Source organism: Prunus avium, chromosome 4 (assembly GCF_965620075.1).
Source record: "Prunus avium chromosome 4, drPruAviu1.hap1.1, whole genome shotgun sequence".
In the NCBI taxonomy this organism is placed as follows: domain Eukaryota; kingdom Viridiplantae; phylum Streptophyta; class Magnoliopsida; order Rosales; family Rosaceae; genus Prunus; species Prunus avium.
In genome coordinates, this window is record NC_142287.1 from 15234442 (window position 1) to 15247777 (window position 13336).

General features: G+C 37.1%; 1 pseudogene; it reads right to left on the reverse strand.

The window, feature by feature from the left end:
• Positions 1-325: 325 nt before the first annotated feature.
• Positions 326-4065, reverse strand: LOC148294886 (receptor-like protein EIX2; annotated as a pseudogene).
• Positions 4066-13336: the final 9271 nt, after the last annotated feature.

Sequence of the window (13336 nt, forward strand, 5' to 3'; positions counted from 1 at the left end):
TGATATGATTTAAAATACTCTACAGAAAAGAACATTCATGGCAAAGACTTTTTTCAAGTTCTTACAAATCATTTACCACTACATAATTGCTTACAAACAAAGACACAGTAACAAATCTTTATCAAGGAAATTCCCACTACATAATCCAAAACTTGAAACTTATGCAGATATATAATTGCTTCCATGGCAACTATATGCACTCTTCAAGTCAACTGAAGTTGCAAGTAAACAAGAAGAATTCATAACTTGCCTCCGTAAGTTTTGAAAAAAAACAGTTAATAACTTAATTATGATGTAAAAACAGAAGAATTCATGTACTTACAGCTTATCTATTAAGCATATCCTTTAGTTGTTGCTTGATCAAAGCTACTCGCACATAAAGCCAATCATTCAAACCATTTAGGAACTTGAAGTATGCGTATCTCCATGACCTCTTGAATATCAAAATGCCGCAAACTCCCCAAAATCCAGCAACAAACCCAAGCCCTATACTGATGTAAAATCACAGTGTTATAAGCTCATCCTTATCCTCCTCTTGATTGCTCAAGTCAGTTTGCCCATTTTGATCAGCCCACCTCTTTTTCAGTGGAGGTCCACAGAGTTGAGGATTTCCAGCATAAACAGAGGGATCAAAGCTTTGGAGCTGAGTCCCAATGGGAATTTTGCCAAATAAATTGTTAAATGACAAGCCCAAGAGACTAAGATGATGGATCTGCAAAAGGCTTGTTGGAATTCTTCCTTCTATCTAGTTTCTTGACAAATCAAGCTCATCCAGTGACTGCAAGTTTCCAATCTCTGGAGTTATTTGACCTGTTAATTGGTTTCTCGATAGGTTTAAAGAACCCAACCCAACAAGCTGGGTGATTTCACTTGGAATCTCCCCTATTAATTTATTGCTTGAGAGATCAGTTCTCTTCACAAGCCCCAAAATACTTTTGTACCTCTGCATTCTTCCTTTCCACATGAAGGTTGCATCATCCGCACAGCCACTACCAGTTAAAGACACAACATTAGATATAAAATGTGTGATATTCATATTTGAATTTCCTTCCTGAGCCAGAGTAGTTAGATTGTTGAGGCATTTGGGTATGCTTCCAGAGATAATGTTCATGGAGAAATCCAAAATTTTAATGTGTGTTAGATGGCATATTTGTGAGGGCAAGCTTCCATTGAAGTGATTAGACGAAAGCATCTGGATAACCAAATCCTTTAAGCTAACCCTTAACCATTTAGGTATCGGTGTTGTGAAATTATTGCAAGCGCACAATTCGCAGAAGTAATATAGAAATAAGTAGAGTATCGTTCCCACGAAGACTGTAATTTCCTATTAACTACCAATTATGATTAATTCAAAAGTTTATTTGAACAATTGATTAAGAAGATTGATTGATTTAAGTAAACTAAAATAATTATGAAGAATAACAATTTAATTAACGATGGAAAATCAAGTTTGATTAGACACTAGAGCATCCGATTTCACCATAACCAATTCCACTTAATTCTTATAGCCAATTAACCCTAATTACTATCCATGTTGATTCATTCGATATCCCCTTTCGAGCTCAACCAAAAGTATTCTTAATTAACAACCCACTCTCTCTCGAGCAACGGATTTAGAGAATCAAGAACCCATTAAGTTCTATGAGAACCTACAAGAAAACTGCATGAGTCATGTTAGTCCCTCTCGGGCACTCATTCAAGACATGGTATTTGTTACGAGAAGCAAACACCAAACATCTCCTCTCGGTCTCCGCTTGGATCATCAAATCAATTAAATATTGGCCAGATATTCAAAGCATTAAGAACAGTAACAAATACTCAACATGGGATAATAATCAGAAATTAATATAACTATAAAAATTAAGTATTCATGGTTAGGCTACATCGTAGCCCTAGCAAGGAAAATTAGTTCATGACAAAAGAAAAGATAAACAAGAGAATTGTTGTCATAAAACCGATTTGGCAGATGGATTTGATTTCTGGATTCTCCACAGCAACACCTTCGTAAGCTCCAAAAGCACTGGGACAGCAAACTCTTGGCTCTCGCTCTGATATATTTGTTGGTGTATGAAAGTTGTATATGGGAAGATGATGATATGAAGAGATCCTTAGGGTGACCATATATAGTGTAAAACAATTAAACCCTACTCTTAAAAGGTCTGGAAAAACTCTCCTAAAGCAAAACAAAATCCCAAACAATTAAGGAAACAAATTAGGAAAGAATCCTTCTTTGACTTGGAAACACGTCAGCCAACTTGCACGCACGTTTTGGGGTCGTGTCACTTCCTAGAAAACTCTGGAAAAATATGAGAAACGTAGCTTTATGTCTAAGCTTTCCAGGCATATATTACACACCACTAGGAAAAATCGGAAAGGTCTTCAAATCTTCAATCTTCCACAGCAGTGCAGTTCTGACGGGATTTCAACTTAGGCTGTCTTGACTTGCAAGTCTGGAGCATTTGGCTTGGTAGAAAATTATGAAACTTTGATACAATGATCTTGAATATCTTAGCTTTCTTCTCCAATTGGCCTTGCGCTAAAATTCATTCGAAAAGTCGATTTTCAGTCAAAATCCTTCCAAGAGCACAGAATAGCTGAAAATAAGGAAAGTAAGGTAATAATGCTATTTTTAATTAACTTTCCCTACAAAAATCATATAAATGAGATATAAAAATATAGTAAATAATGCACTTATCAATCGGTCCGGATAATTTATTATCCCCAACATCAACGACTTCTAAACTTGTGCAATTCTTCATTGACGAAGGCAATTGTCCCACAAATCTATTGCTTCTTAATTTAAGTGTTTCAATCTGAAATACAGAGCCAATTGTTGTAGGAATTTTCCCGAACAAAGCATTGTTACTCAAATCAAGAATGACTAGATTCTCCAAATGTGTCAAGCAACCTGGAACTTGTCCAGAAACATTGTTGCTTGAGAGGTCAAGAAAGCCTAAATAAATAGCTGCACTTGAACACAAGAACGAAATTGACCCTGAAATTTTATTATTAGAGAGATCCAGATATTGTGCTTTTTGATAGAACTGAGGGGATTGGACCTTCCAACTTATTCGAACTCAGATGTAGTTCAGGGGAATATGAAAATTCCAATGTCAAATTTGCAAATGTACCTCTAATTTGGTTGCTTGTGAGATTCATAAATCTCACATTACGACATAAACTCCAAAACCAACTTGGAAGGATGTTGGAAATTCCAGCATCAGAAATATCAACGTATGAGAAATTTTTCTGAGTTTGAAGCCACTTTGGGAAATCCGAACCCATCTTGCAAGACCCCAAACCAATTATGTCCAGTTGGAATGGAGGAATCCAATCAGCATGGATGTCTAAAACTAGCGAGTTAAAAGATAGATCCAAAAACTGTAATTTGGAGAGTTTTGAGAAATGAGTTTCTCAAATCACTCCGCTTAATTGATTATTCTCGAGATACAAGGTTTCCAAAGATGAAAGGTCTGTAAGATCAGGTAATGACCCTTCAAGTTGGTTATAAGAGAGAGAAAGATGTGCCAGAGCGCTCATGCTTCCAAAAACATCAGGAATTGAACCGGCTAGCTCAACAAGGCTATTATTATAGTTGGACAACCATAGAAATATTGATGAACTACTCAAATGGTTGGAAGAAAGGTCAACACTAGCAACAGATTTAGAAGAGTTTATGTAAGAAAGAGTGGAAAGAATTTGAGAAGGAAGATCACAGTCTAGTAGTGTCAAGTTTGTTAGTTCAGGAAGCTTATTAACGGCTTCCGGCCAATCGAAAACATTGCTGAGATTCACCAAACTCAAGTCCAAATATCTTAAGGACGAAAGAAGAGGAAGCCAATTGAGATTTTCAACATTTGTAAAGCCATTACCAATTAAGCTGAGATACACCAAGTTCGTAAGATTTCCGACCTGACTTGGAAACTTGCCTCCAAAATACAGATCAAGGTATCTTAAATTGGTTAGAGAACCAATGAAATATGAAAATTGGATCCTATTGAAATATATTTCATGAAGGTCCAAATGTTGTAAACGGTGCAACTCAATCAGTTTAGGATTAATCATCTTACCTTCCAAATAATAAGATTTATAGCCTAAAACATTGAATGAAAGATCAAGTCCAATAACATGACCTATTTGGTTGCTGCAATAGACTCCAATCCATCTGCAACAATCTTGTTTTTGGGCTTCTGAACCCTATAAAGAGAGGATATCGTACTTATCCGCCAGGCCACGTTTGAATGCGAGGAGTGCTTGCCTTTCCCTCTCTATGCACCTTATGGTCACGTTAGTATCCCTCTGACTGTGGTCCACCTCTCCTCTTTGGGCGTACTGTAGCAAAAGCAGCGCAAATGCAAGAAAGAGTTTCAAGCACATTCCGTGGCCGTGCCTGTTAATAGATTCAAATGCAAGATCAACTCGTTCCAATTATTTAGGGTATAATTATTGATATATGGTTGTCTCCGTGCTTCTCCATATACGAGCTTGCATCAAATATATATAGGGGGGAAAAAAGTCTTTACACAGAATAGCATGCATGTAGTTGAACCCCGGCGTAAGCTAAAACAAAGCAACATGTTCTCATACAAGACAAAACCATAAAAGCAAAGTAAAATATCACAAGTCAAAATTAATGTAAAATTAATCCTGTGGAATTCACATAAGAACATCACATTTTCATTTTCATTTTTTTGTGTATTTCTACACAGAAACTTCATTGAATTGGGAAATTAATTTGTTTTCTCTGTTTCATTTCATAAAAACATTTTATTTTTCTCAACATGCATAACGTCGAGATTGTGCCTCATTTTTAGTTTCGACCAATATGGGAGCTCAAAAAACATAGACTTGTGCGTCCAGTTCATATGTGTAGCAGGTCTGGTCCGACTAACTGTTTTCCCGAACGGAGCAAAATCCAAACGGTTCAGCTGTTCCAAGATCTGATCACCGGACGATTCTCTAGGTCTTGCGCGACGCTCTTTGTTGCCGTTAAACTCTTTATCCTTTTTCCGCCACTCGTGGTCCCATGGCAACCATCTTCGATGTCCAAGATAACACACGTTTCCAGCGTGCCAACCAGAAGTCACATCTTTCTTGCATACAGGGCATGCCATATAACCCTTTGTGCTCCACCCCAACACCATTGCATATGCGGGAAAATCATTCACAGTCCACATAACTGCCGCCCGCAACGTGAACATCTTCCCGGTGGATTTATCGTACGTGCGCACACCGTTTATCCATAAATCCTTGAGCTCATCAACCAATGGCCTTAAGTACACATCGATTGACCTCCCAGGATCCTCAGTTATCAAAACAGTCATCATCATGTACTCTTTTTTCATGCATTTCCAAGGCGGCAAATTATATGGGAATACGAAAATCGGCCAAGTGCTGTGGTGTTGGTTTAGAACCCCGTACGGATTGAATCCGTCTGTGGCAAGTCCCAATCTAACATTCCGGGGATCAGCAGCAAACTCGGGGAACGTTCGATCGAACTCTTTCCATGCCTCCCCATCTGCAGGATGTCGCATCACATCGTCGTCTACCCGTTTTTCCTTATGCCATCTCATGTCTGTGGCAGTATGCGTCGACATATACAGTCGCTGCAATCTTGGTTTTAGGGGCAAATAACGCATGACTTTTTGTGGAACCTTAGTCATTCTATTATGAGACGTCTGTTTGAACCTCGACTCATTGCATATAGGGCATGTATCCAACGTTTCATACTCTTTGTAGAATAACATGCAATTGTTTTTGCAAGCGTGGATTTTTTCATAACCCAATCCAAGACCACTCAACATCTTCTGCGCCGCCCTGTGGTCTTTCGGCAAACAATTGTCCGTTGGAAGCATTTTCTTGAAAACCCCCAAAAAGTAATCGAAACACAGATTCGACATACGATACTTTATTTTTCCCTGCATTAGCTCCACAATCGCCGTCAGAACGGAAAAGCTCTCGCACCCCGGGTATAACTCTTGGTTGGCATTTCTTAACAGGTTTTCATACTGTTCGAACTCTGCACTGTCCATTTCTGTAGGCACGTCATCTTCCCCTTCCTGATTGCTGCTGGTCGATGCAAATGGAAATGCATCATTTATAATATCCCTAACTTGTTCATCATGATCAACATTGGGTTCAACATTATCACTGGCTCTTGTGGCCCTTGAAGACGAAGCAATGTCTAATTGTTCCCCGTGATAATTCCAAGTGATGTATGTCTCAGGGCTCGTTTGGGAGTGCTTCTTTCCGAAGCGCTTATGCTAATAGCGCTTATGCCAGTAGCACTTATGACATAAGCGCTTCTACAAAGAAGCAGTTTGTCGTTTGGATGTCACATTTAAAAGTGCTTTTACACTACATAAAAGCGTTTTTTATATTTTGTTGAGTGTTTGGCTAACACAGTAAAAGCGCTTTTAAAAGTACTTTAAAAAAAATTTAAAGAATCCCAAAATATTATAATAAACACAGAAAATAAAAATTCATAAGATCCCAAAATAAAAACATGACTTAAAAAAGTATGAAATTCCCAAAATAAATTCATAGAAAATCTAAAATAACAACACAATCTGTAGACATAAGTGAGACTCAAGAGGATATAAAAAAAAACCTAGAAAAAGTTTGAGGAAAGATGAGGTTTGCAGCAACAGCATGAAAGGAAATCCAAGTTCCAACAACCAAATTGTACCCTGCATACTTTGATGTGTAAAAGTTTAGTGGACATGTGGGCGTAATATATGAAATTAAAAAGGAATTGGCAAGAACCACCTCAAAATTTTGAATAACACTGTTGGGAAGCTCGTAAATAAGAACAATATAAGAAGAAAGGAAATGACTTTGCTTTGGTCATCATTAAGAGAAAAAGAGAGAGAAAAAGAAAGAAAGGGAGGGTATTTTGGCATTTAAAAAAATTAAATATGGGTATTTTTGGCATTTTAAAAGTTTCATTAAAGGGAGCCAAGTGCTTCCCTTGTTTTTGTCCTACAGCGCTTTTAAGAAGAAGCACCTCTCAAGTGCTTCTTCCAAAACCACTCCAAGTGCTTTTGGATCTCACCCAAAGCGCTTTTGCAATTTTTGCCAAACACCATTTTTAAAAGACAGAAGCGCTTTTGCCCATTTAGAAGCGCTTTTCGCTGCTTCAAAAGCACTCCCAAACGAGCCCTCAATCATTCCATTCCTCACTAAATGAAATCGAACATTTTCAATTGTGTCCCACAACGTGTTGTTACAGCTCCTACAAGGACAACGGATTCTAGTTGCACCCAGGTTATGTGTCCGTGCAAAGTCAATGAAATCCTCGATTCCATCCAAGTATTCGTCTGCGCACCTATTCGGGTTCTGTATCCACCTTCTGCTCATAATTCCTGGAACCACAATCACAATACAACAATTATGTTGTATTCTTAGAAAATCATAACGTCACCTTATGCCTCCGGTAAGGGCCCTATCCCATTCGGAAATGCATAGTCATGCCACGTAATTTACAGCTACATGAGATTAGATTTCGACGTGGATGAATTTCGACAGCATCTCGCTACAGTTCTTGAGGTGTACTGTAGATATCAAATACCTACGTACCACCCGAAGAACGTACCGAGATGACACCGAAATCTCTACAATCGAAACCTAATCCTGTAGCTGTAAACTACGTGACACGACTATACATTTCCAAACTGTCCAAAATATGGGACAATTCAAGAATTAATTGGACCGTAGTCGTGGTTTACCCACCCATGCGCGGTCCAACTAACCTCGAACGGGAACTAAGCTTTACAATAAAAAAATGTATGAAGTTAATTTCAATTAACTTCGTACATTGCCGTGCATAATTTAACAACAGAATACAAATATATTTTCACAAAAACAATATATAAAGAAATTAAATTGATATTTTAAATAAATACAAAACTAATAAAATACCTTCTTCAATATGTCCTGAACTGATTTGCAACTGAGAAAATGGAGAAAACGGAGAGAGAGAGGGGCAGAAGCAGAGGAGGCAAAACTGATTTTTCAGTTTGCCTCTGCAATGGCTGAAATGGATCTGTTAAAGAAGACGGCTTTGCGCGACGAAGGGTTCATTCATCGCGCAAAGAAATAAGTCGCGCAAATTCCACTTCAGCGACGCGCAAACTCGTGCCGCCATCACATCGTTGCGCGACGAACACATGTTTTCGTCGCACAAGGCAAATTCCGTCGCGCAAAATCGACATGCTTGACGCGCAAACTCGTGCCGCCATCACATCGTTGCGCGACGAACACATGTTTTCGTCGCACAAGGCAAATTCCGTCGCGCAAAATCGACATGCTTGGCGCAAACACATGCCGACATCACACCTTTGCGCGACTGAGAATTTCCGTCGCGCAAAAGCCCAGTTTGACAGCCACGATAACCACCTTGCGCGACTAATTTGCACTTTCGTCGCGCAAAGTTGTGGCGCGAAACAACTGGAACACTGTTTGTTTTCCCGCTATTTATCTTGCGCGACGTATTGATTTTTTGGTCGCGCTAAACATCATAGGGCGACGAACATATATTCGTCGCGCAAATCTTGGTCACGCAAACGTTATCATTTATAACCGTTGAGTATTTTGTCCCATTTCTAGATCTCTGCATATTTGTTATTTGCGATTTTTGTGGTATACGATCTCACAGTATATACAAACACATTTAACGGTTGGATCGTTGAAATTAGTTTTGTAGAGTTGAATGAACACTTTTTAGTTTCAAAACATATGGAGGTTGATAACCCTACAAAAAGATTCGTACGGAAATTGATAACCCTGAAATTTATTCGTATGGAGGTTGATAACCATACCAAAAGATTCTCCTCTACCATTCCCATAATTAAAAGGGTATGAATGATGATCTTCACTAAAATGAATGAAAAACATATGATTTAGATGGTAAAATTAAAATTAAGGCTTCGGATTAATGGTTTTGTATATCATACCTTGCGCGACGGACAGGTGTTTTGTTGCGCAAAGATTTCATTTGCGACGAGTTGAGTCGTCGCGCAAGAATTAGGCGCCAAAATATTTGTTCGCGTTATTTCCCCTTTTTTTACGCGACGGTCGTTTTTTCTGTCACGCTAAATGTTTTTCGCGCGACGAAAGTTCTTCGTCGCTCTAGTTTGCGCTACGCATATGATTGTCCGTCGCGCAATGGTCTTGTATGCGACAATTAGTTATTCGTCGCTCAAGGTATCGTCGCGCAAAGTTCTTTTACGCGACGGTATTTTTTCTGTCGCGCGTAGTTGTTTTGCGCGACGACATTCCTTCGTCGCTCTTGTTGCGCTACGCATATAATTGTCCGTCGCGCTATGATCTTTTATGCGACGATTTATTCTTCGTCGCGCAAATAGAAAAACGTAGTAGTGGAAGAAAGTCAAAATCCCATTTCGTTTTTGCTCGTCTTTTGTAGATCTAAAACTTCCCCTTTCTAAGAATAAAAAACCTTCAACCAAAAACAATGGAACCCATATCCAGCGAAACACAGCAAACTCGCAACAATATTTGCCTTCTGTTGGTTTTTCTGTTCCAAAAGAATACAAACGCAGATTCATTTTATTTAATTTAAGAGTGCAATGGAGATATTATTATATTAATTTAGTTTGAAAGTAAAAGGAAAAATCACATACGACAAGGCATAAGCATTTTATTCAACACCAATACAAAGAAGCTCAACATCATATTTAATCAAGGATTGGAAAAATATGGTTTTTTAGTTTTAGAGTGAGAGAAGAAAGAAGAGCGATGGAATTTGTGAAGTCCATCAAACTTGAAATAAAATTGGGGCTTTGAGTTTTTAAGTTGAGTTTAGGGTTCATAGCGGTAACTAGTAGGGTTAAAAGAAATAGTCAGCAGTAAGCTTGGCCACCATAGTTGTTATTTGGTTTGTAAGTTCATTGTTATTTGGTTTAATTTTGAGGGCATTTGTGTTAAATTAAGTGGGTTTTTGGCTATATTTGAAAGTTTTTATAAAAACTGATATTTATGAAATTAGGGTATAAATTTTGGCTCTTATTGATAAAAACTCGATTACATCTCCTTGCCATCTGAAGTCGCAATACGATTCTCACTCAATCGATTCAAGCTTCAATATAGAGCACCAAAATATAGAAATTTGATTGCACGTGTTTCCTAGAAACTAAAAATAAAAACTTCATTTAACGAAAGATAACAGAATGTCAACTTTGGGAAACACAGTGACCAAATTGAATTTTCGTGTAAAATTCAATGACCAAAAAAGTATTTAACCCTTTTTTTATATATATACTAACATTAATTATTAAAACAAATGGAAAAAAAAAAAAAAAAAGGATGAGGGCGTGGAGTGGAGGGATTGAGGAGTAGGACACATTCAGAAAGTGAGTTTTGTGATTTTTAATTTGTTTTTAATTATTTTATTTAAATGATAATATTGTTATCATTTTACCCTAACTATATTAATTGTTGTCTCTTATCACATCTTATTTAACCAAGGACATTTTATGGTATTTTGAATATTTCACCATTCAGTCTTTTGCTTTATAGATAGTTTAAATAGGAAATGACACATTTGTCCAGAAAGAGAGTCACGTGCATACCACATGCCATTATTTGACCGAAAAATATATAGATGAAATTTGGAGCATATTAACGGCAAGGGGAATTTTGACTTTAAAAAAAAGTTCGGATCCTTAATTTTTTTAAAAGAAAAAAATCAGGGCAAATTGAAAATCAGGGACACTAGTCAAGGATATTTCAACAATTTAGCCTTAATTATAAAAGGAAATATGCATCCAAATCTAAGGATATCTTCTTTCTTTTTTGGTCAATAATCTAAGGATATCTTGGCTTGATGATATATGACTGTCGACAGCACTTTTGTTGCCGTTTATTTGTTTTTCACTCTCTAAATTAAACTTGCAGTAACGTCAAAATCTAAATAACAAACATAAAAAAATCATTCCAATAATTAATACAAATGAAATGGTGTTATCTAATAGCAAAAAAAAAAAACAATAAAACAATAAAGCCTAGATACATATGGAGCAGTAATCATATGAATATGAAACACTCATCAAAATGAAAAATAAAAATAAAAAAATTGAAATAGTGAACGATCAGAGCCTGAGTGACAAATCAAGGCCATCCTGTTGGTTCCCTCCATCATCCATTTCCTGAAGAGTAAGAGTTCTTGTAGTAGGATTATGGGGAGGCTGAATTGGATTCATATTTTTATGTCCCACAAAATTAACAAAATTGCTGGCCTGCTGATGCTGCTGCTGAGAAAGCTCTCCAGAAAGTCCCATTGTTAGCGTCGTCGCCACCGCGGGTTGTGAGCTCAAGAACATGGGATTATAAGTTGATGATGGCAGCCCTATGCTACTGACTACAAGTCGAAAAGCATGTTCGACTTGTTGTTGCATGGCAAACTGATAATGAGCCTGAGCCTGAGAATACTTTTGTAATGCAGAAGCAGCAGCATACGCATTTTGATTTCGACTTTGATGATTTTGATTTTGTGACCTGTAAACCATAAAATCTCCATGGGAATTTGAACGGGGATGATGATGATGATGATTATTGTTAGTATTATTATTGAAAATATGTTGTGGCTGCGGCTTATGAATTCTCGACTCCTGACGCACGCCCTGCTGGGTTTTGAAATTAGACCCACGCCTAACGGTTGAATTAGGGTTTTGATGAGTAGTGGCGGCCGGATTAGGGTTAGTGCTGCGAAGACCATGCATGGCCGCTACTGCTGCTGCCGCTTGCCTAAATTTTTCCTGCTCCTCAGTCAGATACTTCGCAGGTACGTATGCCGAAAACCTGTTTGGCATGCCTTGGTGCTGATCATCAGACAGATCAAAGGAGGACGGTTGGAAAAAACTATTTGACATAGGTGCTACTACGTTTTTATACAAACGATATTGCGGGAAGGGAGGGAGGGAGAGAATCGAACACAGAACTTCCAGTGTAAAGATAAATTGTTTTGACTATGTGTTTGATAATGATTAGCTTCGGCATATATGTAGGGGAAAATGGAGGGAGAGACTTGATTTGTAAGTTATAGTCTCAATCTTTTTTTATTTATGGAAGCAAATAATATATATTTATTGGACATATGGGCACGAATCAAGTAAACTGCTAAAATTTATGAATCGGTAGAGGGAAGGAAAAAAATTCCAATTCAATTCACTCTTCAGAATCTATAGTTTTGATTTAATTGGTATCCATCCACGAGATTTTATACACGGACAACATTGATTGGGATTTTCCTGGTGAATACGAATATATTACGGGACTCCAGCACATCATAGATACCAAATTAATAGTCTGAGGGAAGAGTCAAAGAGGCTCTCAAAATTCTTTTATTTATACCCGGATACTTTTATTTATTTATTCATAAATAATAGTTCCAAAATAAAATAAAATAATAATTTGCTATAGTTGTAAAACAACGAATAATTATACTTTATTTTGTATCAATTATTTGTTTCTTTTTCTATTAGTGAAACTATTCTTAGTAATTTGTAGATTTTGTCTTGAGCCTCAAAACACACCAAAAGTATTTGTTGGGTTTAGGAGTTTCTTAATATAACTTTCTTTGGTTGCAAAAGAAGAAAGAGATTTTCTATTTAAACCCCATGCTTCTCTTAGTTCATCCTATGTTCTAAGTTCACCCCGACTTTTAATTTAAATTTTCACAATTTCTAAGAAAACCCCACTATCTTCCCAAACTACCCTTAAATACACCCCAAGTTGAAAAAATAAGAAATAAAAGAGATTTTCTATTAAAACCCCATAATTTTCTTTGTTCACCCCAATACTTAAATCATTAAACAATATTTGTAGTATGCATGAGATTTTGTTTGGGGTGAAAGTTTGAAGCAAAAGTATGTGCAATCAACAGCCATGAGTGCAAAAAATAATAATAATAATAATAATAAAAAGCAATCAACAAAGACTTATGAACATCACATGAATTTATGAACATCCCATTTTGATCGGACATTGAGAATTGTTTTAATGCATCCAACATTTAGTTCCTAAATCATGTTTCAAGAAAAACAATGTCATAATATTTACAGGTTTTAGTTACTTTGTTTCTGAAGCTGCTACAAGTTTTCAGAGCTCAAACAAGTCCTCATATATGGGACGCTTGTCACCTTGCAGAAATTGCATCTGGGATGGAGAACAACTTGCAAGGTTTAATCTGCAACCGTTCCAGTTGCCGTGGGGATCTGCTGATAAAGGAGCTAAACTGTTTTGTATCTAGAAAAAGAGAACAGCTTTACCAAAACATCAGGTATAAATTTTAAATAAAAAATCAAAACAACCAAGCAAT